This window comes from Panthera tigris, chromosome A1, assembly GCF_018350195.1.
Source record: "Panthera tigris isolate Pti1 chromosome A1, P.tigris_Pti1_mat1.1, whole genome shotgun sequence".
In the NCBI taxonomy this organism is placed as follows: Eukaryota; Metazoa; Chordata; class Mammalia; order Carnivora; family Felidae; genus Panthera; species Panthera tigris.
Window position 1 is genome coordinate 8,820,030 of NC_056660.1, and position 19,084 is coordinate 8,839,113.

General features: G+C 48.2%; 1 protein-coding gene across 6 annotated transcripts in view; it reads right to left on the minus strand.

Moving 5' to 3' along the window:
- SLC7A1 (solute carrier family 7 member 1) overlaps window positions 1-18,675 on the minus strand; it is a 71,673-nt gene extending 52,998 nt beyond the window's left edge. For 2 of the 6 annotated variants that reach the window (XM_042991535.1, XM_042991262.1), the window contains exons 1-4: window positions 17,913-18,675; window positions 16,426-16,496; window positions 5,252-5,395; window positions 2,316-2,352 (exon numbers count right to left, since the gene is read on the minus strand). The gene's annotated coding sequence lies outside the window, so the exon portion shown is untranslated. Of the gene's footprint in view, window positions 1-2,315; window positions 2,449-5,251; window positions 5,396-16,425; window positions 16,497-17,912 lie in introns of those variants that run through there. The other 4 variants (XM_042991396.1, XM_042991319.1, XM_042991664.1 and 1 more) reach the window with 2 other exon arrangements.
- Between the last annotated feature and the right edge of the window lie 409 nt (window positions 18,676-19,084).

The following is a 19,084-nucleotide window of genomic DNA, read 5'->3' on the forward strand; positions in this document are numbered from 1 at the left end:
TTTTCAACGTTTATTGATTTTTGGGACAGAGAGAGACAGAGCATGAACGGGGGAGGGACAGAGAGAGAGGGAGACACAGAATCGGAAACAGGCTCCAGGCTCTGAGCCATCAGCCCAGAGCCTGACGCGGGGCTCAAACTCACGGACCGTGAGATCGTGACCTGGCTGAAGTCGGACGCTTAACCGACTGCGCCACCCAGGCGCCCCTCAAATATTATTTTGTAGAAAGCTTTGTATTACTTCCAAATGGAATACCACCAAAAATGATCTGAACTCAAACATTAAACTCAGCTCCATTACCCAATGAAAAGTGCCATCTGTTTCCTGCAGGGTCCCTGATGGCTACAGCCGTACAGGTAGTGAGCTCTGGACACATCAGGTCTCTAGTTTTTCTAATCTATGTTACCATTTAACATACCTATTAATATAAAAATGTCTGTGCACTCCCTAAAATTGCACACAGGGCACATACATGCTGCACTTCGAAAAACAGCGGCCCAAATCTATGACTTGGCAAACTACGGCACTTGGCCCACTTTTGTATCAATCCCAAATTAAAAATGGTTTTCACTGGTAAGTCTGTCATTCTCTCCCCCACCCCTCTCTTTTTAAGGAGGAGGAAGAGGAAGAGGAAGAGAAAGATTATTATTCAAAATACCACATCTGAATGACTTAGAAGCACCTGCATGCGGGTCTTCAGGATTCTATGTAACTGAAGGAATCTTCCCAAAGAAGCCATGAGTGTAGACCCTTTCAAAATGGACCTCTGTCCGATCACTTCAACTGTATTTTAAAGAACTGAGCCTCGTCTAAAGCAAACTAAAATGTAAGGATGCACAGCTGACCTAAATGGTCTCTGTCCTCCAGTGCCTGAATCACTTCCTCTTCTGTTTGCCCCAGAGCCACCCTCCACCCTCCTCCACCACACCCTGGGAGCCCACCTGGGTGCACCCTGAGCTCTCTGGGGCCAGCAGGAGGCGGGCGGCTCTGTGATGGAACATTCCCCCCCACACAGCCAGCTGTGCTCACCAAACCCTCTCCTGCCCCTCCAAGCCCAGGGTGCTGGGCCACTCAGGGCCCCCTCACAATCCCAGGCCACTAAACCCGTCGGACCACCCGTAACCCTGGCCTTGCCTTTGTAAACAGTGGCTTTGCCACACTCGCCGCCAATTACCCAGCTTGAGATGGCCATCTGCTCCCTGCAGGAGCCCTGATGACGCCAGCCTTACGGGCAGCGAACTCCGGGCGCCTGCAGCTGCTTCTGCCACCTCGGGAACGTGGCCATCCAGGCCTACTCCGAGCACAATGCCTCTGTTCTAGAACTGCACAGCTGGACGGAGTCACGGACCACCTGCGGATTCACCCTCCTCCTCCAAAGCGAGCTGGACCCGAGCTGTCCAAGACCTTGCGTGATCTCAAAAATGCCCAGAGAGATTCTAGTGATTAGTTGCAACAACACGCTGCACTATAAAAAGGCTTTTTTCTTTAAGGTCTTCAACTTAATTTAATAAAATCTGAGCAGCTGCTATGTCACAGACACTGTCCTCGGCGTTTCACACACACAGAAGATCAACAATCAATCCTCATGTTATAAATGAGAAAACTGAGCCTCAAAGGGAGTCTGTGGTACTTACCAGAGCTCTAAGTGGCTGATGTGAGAGTCGTCCCCACCTTCTTCACTCAGCCAGGCCCCGACCTAAACCCACCTCTTGGCTGGCCAGCAATCCCCTCCCCGCCCCCCCACCCTCCCTGCCCACACCAGGAAACACAGCAAGGCCACCCTCCAGTCTATCCACAGCCAGCCCAGTCACATTACACAAATCAGGTTACAAGAAAGACAAGGTCAGGACCAGGGTCGGCAAGTTTTCTGACCTAACAGGGAAGCTCCCTCACAGCCTCATATACACAATCACATTCCCTGGGCCAGCCAACAGGCGAAAATATCTGGTACCTCCAACCTGAGTGTGAATCCCTAGGCAGGTGCCTTCACAATGTCTCTGTGGTATAAAATGAAATGGCTGCTGTGTGCAGAGGTCCCTCTTCTGAACATTCTCTGCCCACAAACTGGGCTTGGAAGACAATGCCAGGACTCCGTGCACCTGGGTGGGAAGGCCTGGCAACTCCTATCAAGCTACATTACTGACTTTAAGTCACACCGAGTGGAAGGTAATTTTCCTATGTCCGATTTTATATCTGCTCACTGATCTGAGGAATCAGAAGGCCTGCCTGGCCCTAGCTGTGTGATCTTGGGCAAGTCACTTGACTTCTCTGTTTCAGTCTTATCACCTGAAAACTGGGATAAGGATACTACTTACCTCACCTACACCTCACCCCATCGCTGCCTCTTCTCTACTGTGAAAAATCAAGGAAGACAGAGGCAAGATAGAAATGAAAATCTCAGATGAAACTGGATTCAAAATTTGGTAGGCAAGTAACTTCTCTGAGCTTCCTTCCTCCCCTCTGCAAGATGAAGAGAATAGTAATAATTCAGATGCTAAAAGACTCCAGAGCTATTGCTTAGAATTATGTAAATTGGCTTAAAACTATTAAAAATATAAATATATTGGGGCACCTGGGTGGCTCAGTCGGTTGAGCGTCCGACTTCGGGTCAGGTCATGATTTCACAGTCTGTGAGTTCGAGCCCCGCGTCGGGCTCGGTGCTGACAGCTCAGAGCCTGGAGCCTGTTTCAGATTCTGTGTCTCCCACTCTCTCTGACCCTCCCCTGTTAATGCTGTTTCTCTCGGTCTCAAAAATAAATAAAACATTAAAAAAAATTCTTTTAAATATTTATATATAAATATATTAATTATATATATATAAACAATATAATTAACAATGACTGGGTCTTTAGCCACTCGCTTTTATTTTAAAATACTTCAATATCCCGGTTTCTGCAGCACTAAGACCGATGTTCTCTGCAGCGTGTGTGTTGGGGGCTGGCAGTGACCGTAGCCGTTCTAGATCTCAGTTGCGTCATTGAGGTGCCAGGAAATGCTCAGTGAGTGCCCCTTGAGGAGTGAGCAGGTCACATGCTTCAGGCCGTGTGTCACTCCCCCTGGACAACGCCACACCAGCCAGAGACCTTTTCGTCGGTTTGGCTCTTGGGCCAAACCTGGAAGTTTTCGCCTCCATTTAGAAAAATAAAATGCTTTCCTTCACCTGCTCTACCACAGGGGCGGCTCCTGTGACTTCTTCCACTCTGAACTCAGGCGGGAAAGAATGCCCAGTCAAGAGGCCACTTTCCTCCTTCCAGGAGGTCTGGACACTCACAAAGCCCAGTTATTTGTTTTGCCAAACTGTGTATACATTGAATGGAAATGTTTGTTTTCCATGTCCCACTTTACGTCTCTAAAGACAAATGATTAAAGAATATTTCAGGGACGCTTTTTTTTTGCTCATCCCCTCCAACCTGGTTGTATCAAGCAGCCTCGCTTCCTGCCTTTTAACTCACATTCTGTCGGCACATCATCCACTCTTCTTTGTTGACCTTTACGTGTACAATGTTGCTTCAAAACCCTTCTTCAAAGGAAAGGTCAAAGTGAAATGTCACCGGGAAGGATGCCAGATGGCCAGAGGCCAGGCGGGCACCGGCTCCCGGCGCTGAGGTTACCTGTGGGGTGTGCAACGAGGTGCCAAAGGCAGGGAAAGAGGCACCACAGCTGGACCACCTCATCTAACGCCCCAGAAAGCCCTGTCCTCCAGCCCTGGCCCCCGGCCCTCAGGGCAGAGTAGGACCCTTCATCCAAGAGGCACTTCCTGAGCGTTCCATCACACGTGCACTCTGTTAGGAACGGCACGGTACAGAGAAAGCTACGGGGTCCCTGCGCTAGGGGGGCCTGTAATTTAACAGGGAAGAAAGGACATATGAAGAAGCGTAGAGAGAGAACACGAAGGTGGATTTCAAAAGGACAGAGGGTTGGGGAGCTGAGAGCCACCCCTATGGAGGGGACTGCCAAAGGAGAGTGGGACTAGAAAGGAAGGAAGTTGCAGGTGGCGGGGGGGAAGGAAGGGCCAACGGGATGCAACGAAACACTGAACGTAGAGGCAAGAGGTGAGAGCAAGATAGAGTGAACTCTAGAACCGCAAGCCTGCTTGACAGGGAGACTGAGGATTCCTCGAGAAGCGATGTCCAGAGACAAAAGTGGGCAGCGAATCCCAAGTCTGGGTTTGGAAGCGCCGAGGTGAGGTGAGATGAGGTGGCCCTGACGGTCTGAGTCTGCCACTCTCTCTTTGCTCTGGTTCATAATATACTAAGGGGTTAGAAGCATATGAGGGAAGAGAATTAGCAACACAATAGACTGAGGATACCACCTAGAAACAACTGACACAGACACACAGAAGCCAACTCAGTGAAACTTCAATTCTGCAAACCATGATCTAGGAAAAGTCAGACGTGGATGGAACGAGATGCACAGAACAAAGAGGGGCGGAAGCTAAACGGAGTGAAATCTGCTATAGATAAGGGCTGACGTGTGCAGAAAAACCTTTCCTGAAAATGGAAATGGAAAATAATTTACCCTGATGAGAATAATTTCTGAAAACTGCAAAACTTAGGTGGCTTATCTGCGCTCCAAAAAAACATAACTAACTTGAGCTGAAGCGCACTCAGGGAAAAATTTTCATCAAAAATTTACCTGGGATGATACTGCTGATAAAATGTGTACATTCGCAGAGTCAAAATAACCTCAGATCAAACCTGTGTGTCCAGCAGAGCCCAGAGGCCTACCTGCAAACAGCTGGATGTGTGCAAGTCCGAAATGGAGGCCTCCCTGTGAGAGGTGAGTGTTGACAGGGAGAGGCCTTGTCCCTGGGAGACAAGGAGGGAGCATCACACTAGTGAATAGGAAAAGAGCAATTCCAGAAAGAGTTACGGACCCTCTAGGAGGAAGGGATGCGGCTCCGTGCATCTCTCTGCCGGCCACACCATCACCTTGTGGCCAGAAGCCACAACACAGAGGAGGGTATTCATGCCAGCCTGGCAGAGAGTTACTAGATCAAACATAGGACATCCAGTTAAATCTGAATTTCATGCGAAGAAAGAATAATGCTTTAGTAGAAGTATGTCCCAAATGTATCATAATTGTGTCCCAAATATGCCAACAAATACTTTTTGCGGTTAAAAAAAACGGGATACTAAAAAAGTAGCCAGTGCTTATGTATAACCCAAATTTAACTGGGCGGCCAGTATTTTTATTTGCTAAATCCAGGAAGCCTAGCTTGGTGATGACGGCTCGGGTCTGAGCTCCTCACCTTGTTGCCTTCAGCCATCAGCCCTGATTTCCAGACTACCTCTCTGCAAAGGCTCTTCCACAGCCCTAGCAGAGAGGGGGGACTCCCCCTTACACGCTGTGAGTGCAGGGAGCCTGCTGCAACAGACCCAGAAAAGGAGAGATTCTGCAGGAAAAAGGAATGACCAACCATATTATACATTTCAGAGAGACAACATGGCGTGAGCACTGACGACCGATCACAGAATCTAACTGGAAAAAAGAGGCAACGGAAAGCAGTTTTAGTATAATAATAAGAGCCTACTTTTCAGGCGAATGCAGGTGGTGAGGACGTGACATGACATTCACTCTAGTTAGCTTCATCAGTAAAAAAAAGGGGGTGTCAGCCAACTGCTTCCACCTTCACAGCATCTGCAGAGAACCCCAAGAAATCACGCCCCAGACGGGCAAGCACTTGGGTCACTCGGTGTTAGCACCCACAGGCACGCAAACAGCGCTTGCTGAATGAATGAATGCATGCATGCATAAACTCTACACTTCTCAAAAAGCTTGTTCTAAATTTGGAAATCTTACGTTTATCGAAAACGCGAGTCTAGGGTAAATCTGAACGTTTCATGGCAGTGTCACCACAGTGGCCAGCTAATATTCTTTGCTCTTTGATTGGTCAGCCGAGGATTATCTGTACTAGGAATCACAAGGGTCTGTGCTGGGCCTGCACCAAACAAATGAACAAAAACACCTGCTACTCCACCTGATGAAGCACATGTTAAGATTCACATGAATCAAGCAGAGAAGAAAGGCCACCACCTCCCAAACTGAAGTGAATCTGGTTCAGAGCGCAATTTTTTTTTCTAGGCCCCTTTGTGTAACCGTTGCAACTGTTTTCTTCAGTTACAGGAGCGCTTAATCAAACAAACATCTAAAAACAGCACAATTTTCTTATTTAAACATAAAAGTATTTTCAACCCTGCACCAATTTCCCTTGATCTGTGTTGGAAGGAATCCCAGGGACGCCTTACCAAAACAATAAACTTAAAAAAAAAAATGACATATATTTTCATAAAGAGTACTGTATGTATACTGCTTCTAACTTGGGATAAATCCCCAGTATATTCTGAATTTTTAAAAAGAACGCTTTATTTGCTTTGCTACTGTGGAACTTTCCACTCTGCTAAAAGGCCCCAAATTTAGAATTTACAAACAAACCTTGCCTGGACAAAGTGAAAGCTGTACTTAGCTTATGGATATGCTAACTCCTGGCATAAAACAAACGCTCAATAGCTCTGCCGCCAGACTTCAGGTATTTAATGACAGAGTTAGAAGACGTAGGCTCGAAGGAAGTTTGTGTACAAATTAAACCAAAGGTTTTTCGTACCAGCACCTGAAAGGTTTAAATGCCAGACGGAGTCTACGTTCTCAGTACTAATTTTTCCAAGTTGGTCCCAAGGAATAGATCTGCGTCCCGACACGGAGGACACTGGTGCCAGCTCTGGCCGCCTGCCACTGCCGTGCGACTTCCAAGCAAGGGCTCCAGAGCTCCCCAGGCAGAGCTGAAGGTACGCTTTCTGGTATCCTCTTCACCAAACATCACTGACGCTTAATGTTGCCTACTGCAGCCGTAAATGAGAGCATTAACTCGTGAGCCCGGCAGAGGCAGGAAACGCTATGCATTCTGCAGGTGGAAAGCACCGCCAACTGCCTCCGACAGATAAGACGGACCAGTTCTCTCACAGCTGGGAATTCATGCAACTGACGTGTTTCCCAGGGTCCCAAACTCTCTCTACTTCCCAAGGGCACACCAACAATACCACCTTCGACAAACCTGTACTTTGTGGACCTGCACAGTGTCCACGCTGGAAGGGAGCTGAGCTGCTCAGGGCCGTCTGCCACACACCTGCACCGACGGGCTGCCGTACCCGTTCATCTGCTGGGGAACCTTGTTGGAGGAGTGGGCTGGGGTTTTCCTGGACAACAAATGCATCATCTCTACCACCATTAGAAGGCAAACAGAAAAATAGGGAGTGATCTACACCGGGAATGAACATCTACTGCCCGACTGCTAAGTGTGCAGCTGAGAGCACGGGTCAGCCACTGCCTGGGCTCTCAGACACCCTGGGAGCTGGGAGCTGCCTGAAGGATGAGCAGAACGAGGCTGGGTACAGGTCCCCGTGTCTGGAGCGAAAGTCGAAACCCAGGTCTGTCTGGGACCCAAAGTCATCCAGGGAGCTCTAGGTCAGAAGAGTCCCTGCCCTTGTATCCACGGCTGATCTTTTAAATTAACGACCTAAATTTAAATGCCAACATGAAACTTTATAAACTATCAACAGTGAAACACAGGTCAATTCTAGAATTCGAATAAAGTTCCAAACATAATGTAGCCTTTTTCTTTTCTTTCTTTCTTTTTTTTTTTTCAAGTCTGCTTTGGTTAAAGGTACAGCGACCTCGACAGTCAGATGGGGCTGAAGGCTTGAAGGCTCCCCTTTGCCTGTGCCTCTTCTCTGAGGCCACCCTCCCTCCAGGGCAGACCACTCCTGATGGCATCCTGGGCTTTCTCTGCAGCTCTGGCCAGTGAGCTGGCTGCACTCCAGCTCTAACTCCATGCTGCCACCCAACTGGGTCAGGGTTAGTCGGAGCAGGGCACCTCTCTCAATGGCTCCCACGGTCAGAGCCAAATGCAGGAGCCAGCAGCAAGTACCCCACTGGGGGTGGGAGAGGGTGTGGAGGGCACGGAGCAGCCAGAGGAGTGAGGAACAGGCACTAACTGCAGGGCAGCGGTGCCTGCATGGGGGTGGCCTTCTGCGGTCCCAGGTAAGGGAGGGCAAGGTGGAGAACACCCAGGAGAGAGCCAAGGAATCTCCTGGAATTTGGTTCCAAGAGGGGGCTGTGTCCATCTTGGGGCTGCAACTCACTTTACAAGAACCACAGAATGTAAGTAAGACAACTCAAGGTGGGGGGGGAAATTACAGAGAGGGAGGGAGGCAAACTGTAAGAGACTCTATTTTTAAATACTGAGAACAAACTGAGGGTTGATGGGGGGTGGGGGAAAGGGAAACTGGGTGATGGGCATTGAGGAGGGCACCTGTTGGGATGAGCACTAGGTGTTGTATGGAAACCAAATTGACAGAAAATTATATTTATTAAAAAAAAAAAAAAAAGACAACTCAGATGGGCCTCCCAGGTACAAAGTCTGTCCTGCTCCTATCCAAAATGCCAGGCAGCCCAGATCTGGAGAACTGAGAACGTAAGAAATAACATCTCAGTCAAACTTGGCGTGCTCTGGACAAGAGTCCTGTCTTCAGAGAAGCTCACAAAGCAAGCTTTGTAAGCAGGCACGTCCCACGATAGCATTTGCAAAAGATCGGTGATAAACCCCAAGCATCCCTGGCTCCATCCAACTATCAAGAAGGACATTCTTCTTGAGCCCGCTGCCCTTTTCTGCCTCTACTACCTCTGGTTCTGTCCATTTGTTACCAGCAGCAGAAAGCACTATTTTTTTTTTTAATTTTCTTACTGAAGAATAATTTTTTAATTTATTTTTTAATTTATTTTTTTAAGTAAACTTCGCACCTAGCATGGAGCCCAACGTGGGGCTCAAACTCATGACCTTGAGATCAAGACCTGAGCTGAGATCAAGAGTTGGACGCTCAGCCGACTGAGGCACCCAAGAGCCCCAAGCACTATTTGCTTTGTATTTATCCTAAGACATTTTGAAGTCCTGACAAGGGACAGCCTCTGACTTCCAGAAATGGCTGATAAATCTGCAGGCTCACCTTGCCCTGGCCTACGGGAGCTTCAAACTCTGGTCACACCTCTTTTTCCTGGTATTGCCACACTGGGCAGTCCCAAATCTTCCAGTAAACCCTCCTACAAACTCTCCTCCATTCTCAAACAAGGCCAAAGCCTTTGGAACTCAAAGACTAAAAATTTCCCCTCTTCTGTAATACAACCCTTATCGGATTTCTGTCCAGAGGGCAGATATTTAAGACTTCTGAACTTCAGCTGTACAAGTGAAATCTGTTTTTGCAAATTTGACTCTTTGCCATCCTTTGTCCTCCTTTGAACCTTATATGAACCCGGTGGCACAGCGGAGTGTGCTGTTTGATACACCGGTGTGTTATTTTTATATACGCACATCTGCATATCTAAATCAGAAAGCTCTATCATCAGCCGGATCACGTCCACTAAGGCAAATCTAAAGGACTTTGGACAGAACGCCCTTAAGAAGGGGGGTGGGGGGGTCCTTGAAGTTGAAGCCCGCGAAAGGTGCCCAACGTCCCGCCATCTGTCCCCAGGCGGGTCTGCCCCAGGAAGCAGCCACCAAGGGAATGCTGCCCCAAGCGGAGACAAACGCGAGTCCGGGACCCTCCGCCCTCCACTGCTATTTCTCCCTGGACGTCAGGTGCTCCGTGCAGTCTGAAGACCCACCGCCGGAGAAGCGGTGACCCTTCGATACCCCCCATACTGGCTCCCTGTCACAGCCTGTCAAAAGCAGCATGAAAAAGAGTCACGCGTGCCCTTTTCTCTGCATGTGATGCGAGGAAGCAGGCAAGAACCTGTCCCTTCTCTTTCAGGCTTTTTTCTTCATTCCACTAAGGAGAAATAAGTCTCTCAGAGGAGGTGGGGGAGAAGCAGAAGCAAGAACACGGTGAAGGGTTTTCCGTAAACACCGTTTCCGCAGCAGAAGCCCACTGTCTGGAGACGACAACACGGAGCCTCGGAGGGGCTCTGCGCCCGCTGCTGCTGCTGCTGAAGGGCTCACCCTAAAGTCAGGCAGGGTGGCTTCACGGGCGAGTTTGCTTTCTGTTTCCTTTGATGGGGGCTGTATATATTTTGACGTGTATGGCTGGCGAGTCCTGGGAAAAATCACGTCTCTCGAGCTTCCTCCCTGGTGAGATAGCGTGGGACTGGGCTGCTCATGACCTATCCCGACATTCCAGAACCTCCGCAGGAGACGCCCCGCACAAGAGGACACTGCTGCCAAGGGCCTGACACCGGTGGCCGGCTGCCCCTGCTGGAAAGTTCTTGCCCTTGCCCAAGGGTAAACATCCACAAGTGCCGTGCGGGACCTCGAAACACTTGGTCCAAACTCCTCACTCTTCCCTGAGATGCACTTAGGGAACGCACAGTTCGGACCAGCACGGGCTCTTCTGGAAGACTGCTAAGGGGGAAGGGGTGAGAGTGTGGTGGACCGTGGGGATGCTGGTTACCAGGTCCTTCTGTTTTTTTTCTTACAGGAGCCATTGTGTTCCCCCTGGCTGCAGTAGTCACCCGGCTCATCATTTCTGGACTAATACAGACAAGGGGACGCTTCTTAGTCAAGACCTTTGCGCCAACCTAACACCAAACCATCTGTTTTCCACTACATCAGATTACTACCGTTCCCACTCCACACCCACTTTTATGGTATGGACACCAAGCCGCACGGAGCTCTTTAGCAGCTCCATAATCATGGAACGTCACCAACTTCCTGCTTAAGGCCGGAAACCCCAAAGACAGTCTCCTAGTCCAATCTCATCTGAATGCGAAAGCAGAAAATGTGGCCTTCCTTGGAGAGGAAGACGTGATAAATCCCCAGGGGGACCCTGCGGCTGGGCAGCAAAAGACAAAGGACCTTCGGTGCTAACCACCTCTCATCAAGCCATGTTTAGAGCCCGTGCTTCCTCTCTGCGTCTGACGTCCTTGCACATTCAGAGAAAAAACCCGTATTCTGGGGCGCCTGGGTGGCTCAGTCGGTTGGGCGTCCGACTTCGGCTCAGGTCATGATCTCACAGTTTGTGAGTTCGAGCCCCGCATCGGGCTCTGACAGCCTGCATCCTGGAGCCTGCTGGATTCTGTTTCCCCCTCTCTCTGCCCCTCCCCTGTTCACGCTCAGTCTCTATCTCTCAATAATGAATAAACGTTAAAAAAAATTAAAAAAAAAACAAACCAAAACCCGTATTCTACAAGTTACCCCTCGTATTCAGACAACACACAGACGGGCATGGAGAGAACATGCGCTGGATGGTATACACAGCCTTCTCCTTTACAAGGCGTTTTTATACCTTAAAACAGGTCTTAATTTCCTTACCTGGCCGCTTTGCTGAACTATAAAGCCCTGTCTCTGCCAAGGCGATGAGTGCTACAGAGCCGATTGACTATTCACAGGCCCAACTGCAAAGTTTCCCCCGGGTAATTCATTGCTCATCTGAAGGCCTGGTGAGACAAATAAGCAATGTGCAGGTTTCTACAGACTGGGAAGTGTAAACCGCCCTCTACACCCCCGTATGAGATGCCATAAATTAAGGCTGGTTTTCGCAAAGAAACGATGCCGTCATGGGATTTCATGCAGAAGGCAAAATGCAGAAGGTACGAGAGGGCATGGAGTGCGGGGCAGCGGTCAGTCCCCTCCACACCCTGACCGCACCATCACCACCGCCGTTCCCGGACCTCCCTACAGAGTCCGGTCTTGGCTCACGAGTTTTTACAGAAGCGATTACAAGCCCAAATTTAGAGGGAAAAAAATGTAAATGATGCTTTTATATACCATTTGACAGAAAGATTTCTAATGAGCATATGAATTAATGAACCAGACAACACAGCAAAAATAAAACTCACACTCACTGAATTTAATACCATTTAATTCCTGTTGTTTCTTCCTCACGCTTCCCCCCCCCACCCCCGCTTTTGTATCCTTGTGAAAAGGTATCAACACATTTTGGAGGGCTTCTGGATGTTTTCACCCCATGTGCAGTGAAACATGGGGAAACAGGACCATATCAGAGCTTTTGGAGGAACCGTTCTGCCTTGCTTTCTTTCCTACTTTCAATGTCCCAGTGCAAATACGTGTACTAAGCACAAACCTTCTAACTGAAAGACTGTCAAAAGCAGGTAAGTTCTCCCTCAACTATTCCAAGTCTCTCCCCTTGGCCAAGCCAGCGCCTCTGGGAGGCCGAAGGCGGACAGGATTCACGGACAAGCACCCCTTTTACCTTCAGCCATCCATTCCTACGACTGCCTAAAACCAAACACACCGAACCGCAAGGGGGCTTAAACCCCTGAGCGTCCGCCCAGACACGGGCCCTCCTTTGCCAAGTGGCATCCTGGTTTAAGGTCTTCCGAGCAGGGGACGCGGAACCTCGCCGCCTGCAGCCGCTCTGGCACCGCCATGCCCCGTCCGTTGGCACGTGGTGCCATGCCCCGTCCGTTGGCACGTCTCCCCCCACCCCTTAATTAGAAAGCGCCTGACATCCATCTCTTGCATGAAGAATTTCCTGACTAAGAGAAAACAAGTAGCAACCTCTCCTGAGCCCACGTGCACCACTCCCCAGCCTTCTGGAGGAATCACTTTTGAGTGTTAATTTACACCTCCTCCTCCACCAGCAAAGTAACAACACATGTATGTGCAACCTCAGGAACTGGATGTTTCACTTGGCAGGACCCTCCTACGCCTACTGTAGCTTAACCCTTTATAGGCCAGGCAACCCTGATATAAAATACATAGCTCACATTTATTCAATACCGGGCAATGTTCTAAACTCACTTTATCTCTTTGATCCTCAACACAGCCTACGACGTGGGGACTGTCACTTTCACCATTTTTCGAATGGGGAAACTGAGGCACGGAGCTGCAGACGGTCGTGCACACAGACCTCCTGAAATGGGGTCGGGTTGCTGGCCACCTTGCGGAAGCATCCTAAACCATAGTGGGCTTTTTTAAATTTTTTTTTTAATGTTTGTATTTATTTTTGAGACAGAGAGAGACAGAGCATGAGCAGGGGAGGGGCAGAGAGAGAGGGAGACACAGAATCCGAAATAGGCTCCAGGCTCTGAGCTGTCAGCACAGAGCCCGACGCAGGGCTCGAACTCACGGACTGTGAGATCGTGACCTGAGCTGAAGTCGGACGCTCGACCGACTGAGCCACCCAGGCGCCCCTGTTATTTAGTTCTTGCATCTCCTTTCATGTTGTGCCGTCCCTCTCCTGCTGCCAGGGCCTCAGCTGCCACTTGTCCCATGGTGAGGAGCCCCACCTCTGCTGGCGATTACCACTTCCTACCTGCGGTCGGCTGTCAACAGATAACCAGGCCAGTCAGACCTGAGTACACCCCTCCCGCCCCAAGGGCACTGAAGCATGCAGCTCTGTGACAGGCGCCTCAGTTCTTGAAAAGGTGTCTTCTGAGCATCTGCTCCACACCAGGGACCGCTTCCAGGTTCTGGAGCCACATGTGCCCGGGCCCTGTCCCGGGGAGCTGGAGGTCTCCTCGATTCATTCCAGGTTCCGGCAGTTTTATGGATGCCTGCTAGTCCAAGAGATCCCAGGAGCTGGTTAGACACGCCCACCCCAGACCTGCTTTTCAGGGAGGCTCCCCAGGGGAGGATCTCTGTGCACGTACTGGGCCGGGTGGTTAAAGGACACCTGAAGTTTGACTTTAGGCTATGAAAGCCTCTATTTTATTTCACTTACACGCTTGCTGAAACGTATTCCTTTTCTCTGTCTTTAATGCCTGCCCCATTACATCTGCCCAATCCATATGTGTGTACCTACTCCATGCTTTCTAGATAGTGACGGAGGAGTAAAAGTAATACCGAAGGAGCGTATCGCAAAATCCAGTGACAGTGGAAGTCTCTTGCTTTGGGTACTACATTTCCAGAAACAAAATACTACATGCTTAGTCTCAACCCCAGGTTCAAATTTCTATTTTATTAGTGTACAACCGCATCTGTAGGTGCAGGCCGTCGGTGAAGTCTAGGCCTAGCAGGGCTATGGCCTCAGACCATGGAATTAAAAATTTTTTTTAATGTTTATTTATTTTTGACAGAGACAGAGAGAGAGAGAGAGAGACAGAGCATGAGCAGGGGAGGGGCAGAGAGGGCGGGGGGGGGGTGAGACACAGAATCTGAAGCAGGTTTCAGGCTCTCGGCTGACAGCACAGAGCCCAACGCGGGCCTCGAACTCACAAACCGTGAGATCATGACCTGAGCTGACGTCTGACGTTCAACCAAGTGAGCCTCCAGGCTGTGGAATTTTAAAGGAGCCTACATCCATGCCCACACACGTAACAAAGTGGACCACGCGGTCCTGCTAGCTCAAGAGCAGCTGTTGTCTGGCAGCAAGAACAATTCTAGGGAGAAGGGGAGGGAACCACAGTTTCTGAATCACTGCTCCTTTGAATTTGGGGCTGCATTGCTTGTTCCCACAACGCATCAGGATGGAGGGATCATTCCCATCCCTCTCTCCTTGCTCCCGTCGTCTCTCCAGGGCAAATGGTATTTCCTTCCTGTGCACACAGCCACATACCTAGCTGGAAAGAGACCCCTCCTGAGGTGCCAACACCCCTAAGCCCTTAAGAGGCCCCAAATCTCCCACCAGCTCAAAGGCTCTCCAGGGTGATTCAGCAAGAGCTCCCTTGCAGATCCTCAAGGCAAAACAGTCAACAGGCAGCCGGGAGCAACGGGAAAGTGCTGGGACTTTGTGCGGAGTATGTTCTCCTCCCCAGCCTCTGCCCCCATTCGAAGTCACCCAAGAAATCCAGAATGGCAATCCCCCTGCCTTGACTCACCAGACATAGACCTGAGAGAATCCTACCACAAACTACACCTGATAACTTTCCAAAATTCTGATTGTATCCAACTCTGACACTAGGAAGACTTTCTTCCCAGTTCAATTCAGATAACCCAAAGAATTAATGAATGGTCTTGCCTAATATCATCCAAAATTGCCCTCTAGAAAGAAAGAAATGTCTTCCAACAAAAGTATTTTTTTAAAGCAAAACTAGCTGCTACAAATTTGAGATTATAGATTTATGGGGGATGTGTTAAGCCATTAAAATCATAGATTATCCCCTAATTCGCATAATATTAACCTATCTAAGATCGTAAAATCAAGTTCATGATGATTCTTCTCAAATAGTATCAACAGTGGTGGTAATATCTGCATCCTGCCGAAGAGTTTTTAAAAGACTGTAAACTAAGCGCTCTATATGCTTTTATAGAGGAGCATAATAAATAAAAGAAGTTTACAAGAAACAAGGACAGATATTTGTACAATGTTTCAACAAAGTAGGCAATTTATCTTCTGGTTCTGTTCTTTTACCATGCTTTTGTTCCTACAATCAATTCCCTTGATTTACAATTGTTTTAAGGATTATATACACAGGCTTGTCCTGAAAAATATTTATTTTCTAGGCAAAAAAAAAAAAAAAAATTCAAACAATTCTCAGGTAAGATTTACGTTTATGTAAAACCCATTCTAACTTTTCAAGGAAAACTAATGGCACGATTGCTATGGCTAATGTTATAACACACTGTTCAATTTTAATCCATCAGACTTAAGAGTCCAAAAATTAATATTTCTATTAGAGTATCTTTTCTCCCTCTTCTTCCTATAAATCCTTAACTCTAAAAGGCTCATTGCTCAGATAGGTTCTTCCTCAACTCATAATGAATACAATAAATTAAAAAAAAAAAAAAAAGGCTTTTCAAAGTGCTGAAACTAACAAACTCTGAGCCATCTCTGAAAATTCACACACAGCCTGACCGGGCCACCTTCAAAACCACCAGCATGTGAGGTCAGCGAAGGCAAGAGCCATCTAGTTTGCATCAGCAGGAAACCACAGGAGGAATTCATACAGGTCTTGCCCTGTGTCCCCATTCACCTTGTTGGGAATCGTCACAAACAAGAAATGTCCACTTCGGTTAGAAACTCCCACGCCACCACGAAAAGAAACCTCTACCCTCTGGCTGTCTCTGTCCAAACCAGTCTGGACAGAGAATTACGCCCAGGCCCAAGCCCAGGGAACCTGAAATTCAGGACATCAAGGCGGAGTGGCAGGTGGGTTCTCGGGCTAGCGTGCCCAAGCCTAACAGTGTTTGCAAACTGCAAGTTGCCACCAGCATTTTTTTTTCATGCGAGAGAAACAAAAAGTATCGGAGTACACCGCAGGTACAAGAATGGGTGCTGTTTCACAAAAACCTTCATTTAAATCTATAGACGTGTATGTGCCTGTGTGTGTACTTGATCACAGGATACACTGATTTCTTACTGTGGATTGCAGCCAGAGGAGTCTGAAAGCCTCCACCCTCAGGAGAACCACTGTGCGGGCACGACCAGCCCTATCCCAAACACAGCCTGAAGGAAGCCTTCCCAAAGACCAGGTTTCCAGAACCCTGTGTGGAGGGCAGGTGGAAAGGCAGCCAGCACAGCTCTGAAAACTAAGTACCTGTGTCCTTCTGATAAGAACGAAACGATATCACCAGAGAGCGGTATGGGCAGCTGGAACATGCATCCTCCCTGCAAAAAAATCACGACATCAGGGCCATTTTCAAAGCTAACCTACCTTGCAGGTAAGAATGCGACGCTGTGTCATTACAGAACTTATAAATTAGAAATCAGGACATCGTGTAGGTGTCTCTTGGTAGGAATGATGCTTAAAGATGAGACATCCTAGACAAATCAGGTAAAAATTCTCAACAGGACAGGACAAGCCACTCTGATGGTACATCAGCTACAGAGTATGTAAAAAGATGTTGTAATTTTACCCCATCTGTGAAAGTGCCTAATAGCCAACCCAGGAAAAATTTAATATTCTGATACTCTAATTTCAACACAACAGGATTATTTGAAAACTAGAAATGTCAAAGTCACTCATTCGTAGCCTGATTGGTACTGAAGCACAAAATGTGGCACATATTTGTACCAAAAAAACCCCCAAAATAAACCCCAAACAGAGATGCCAGGGCAAAAGTACAATAAAAATCTAAAATATTTATTATTCTTTCCACCTGCCAAAATGTTACTATTTAGCCCAAAGACATTTCCTCCTTTAGAACACTACTGTTTCACTAATTATGAAAATATTTATTTAACAAATATTTGTGGAGCACCACTTTAGGTGCTACGTACAGAGCAGTGAACAAACCAAAGTCCAATTTTAATAGTGTTTTCTTTCTGCGCAAATACATAGACCTCAGATAAGATAACGCTGAACACAGAAAATTGTATCCAGACTTCACTTTCACTTTCGACAGCAAAGTTTTTCCATAACATCAAATATTCTTTGAAAATACCATTTTTGGGAGCACCTGGATGGCTCAGTCAGTTCAGCGTCTGACTTCAGCTCAGGTCATGATCTCCCGGTTGGTGAGTTCGAGCCCCACATCGGGCTCTGTGCTGACAGCTCAGAGCCTGGAGCCTGCTTCGGATTCTTTGTCTCGCTCTCTCTCTGCCCCTCCCCTGCTCACCCTCTGTCTCTCTGTCTCTGTCTCTCTCTCAGAAGTAAACATTAAAAAAAGAAAGAAAGAAAGAAAATACCATTTTGGGGGCGCGTAGACGGCTCAGTCGGTTAAGCGTCCAACTCTTGATTTCGGCTCAGGTCATGATCTCACGGTTCATGAATTCGAGCCCTGCATCGGGCTCTGCGCTGACAGTGCAGAGCCTGCTTGGGATTCTGTCTCCCTTTCTCTCTACCTCCCCCTCTCTCCTGTGCTCTCTCTCTCTCTCTCTCAAAATACATAAATACATAAAAAAAAAAAAAACACACAATTTCAATGGCTACGTAATATTCCATTCTACATGGTGTCATAATTTACCAAAAGACATTTCTAAATGCTTACCACAAGACAAAAATACAAACAAGAGACACAGTCAAATATAGCATGTAAAACCTAGATTTAGGACCTTAGGTAGGGGAGACCAATACAATCTTACCAACTCACAGACCCTGGGCAGCGGACGTCAACACGGCGACACCTTCCTCACCTTGCACCACATGAAGGTCTAATTTGTGAATCTCCCTTTATAAGCCTCACTCCCTCTTTGATCCAAGAGAACATTGTCTGCACAGAACAATACGTTTTCATTTCAATTTCCCTTCTTTTCAGGAAAGGAAATGTTTGCACTTCAAAGGGTTTCTTTGAAGAGCAGCCCTCCGGGTCCTGGCCCATCCAGGTTAGGAGTTCCGTGGCCTCAGCGGGGCGTCCACCATCTGGGCGTCTGCCCACCGTGTCACTCTCAAGGCCAGCTCCTTCAAGGAGAGGGTCTGGTGCAGGAGAAGAAAAAATAAACACATGGAAAAACACTTGAGGCTTTTGATCACGCCCTTCAGAAGCCCTTTTTCACACATAATGTAGGTCTACAGCTCAGGGAAACTGAGGTCCAAAGGATGGGAAGCCGTGGACGTCGCAGCTTCTTGGAACAAAACCACTCAGCAAAGTCCCCTTCGGGGCCAGGAAAAAGTGAGCCCCTTTCAGTTACTGCTGGTAATGACTAAGGGCGTGGCCTGGATAAATGAAATGCGGGAGCAAGATCCACCCTTCACATGGAAGTTTTGGAACTTTCCCCTAGAAACTTGAGGGCAGCACAGTTACTAACAAAGAGCAAAATTCACAATGTGGAATTTCACCTCTGGGAGCCTAGGTGGCTCAGTGGGTTGAGTGTCCAACTCTTGATTTTGGCTCAGGTCATGATGCCAGGGTCGTGAGATCAAGCCCTGCATCAGGCTCCACACTGAGCACAGAGCCTGCTTAAGATTCTCTCTCCCCCGCCTCTGCCCTCTCCCCTGTCCGTGCACTCTCTCTAAAATAAATTAAAAAATAAAAAAGAAGAAGAATTTGGCCCGATTTCTCCACTGGCCCACTCGTGGGGGCCCAAGAGGTTCAACAACAGGCAAGCCTAACAACCATGTTAAATAACCACAAATTATCTGCCAAGCGGCCAGTGCCATTTCTTGGATCGAGGCCCCGTGCCCAACCTCCCCTTCTGCCAAGTCTAGGAAGTCAGGGGTACATAGCGGACAAGAGAGGACCTGCAACATTTCTTTTCAAGTCTTGAACAAGTTCTGGGTACTAAGGATCTCCACTCTCGCCTGCCCCGAGGTGGTT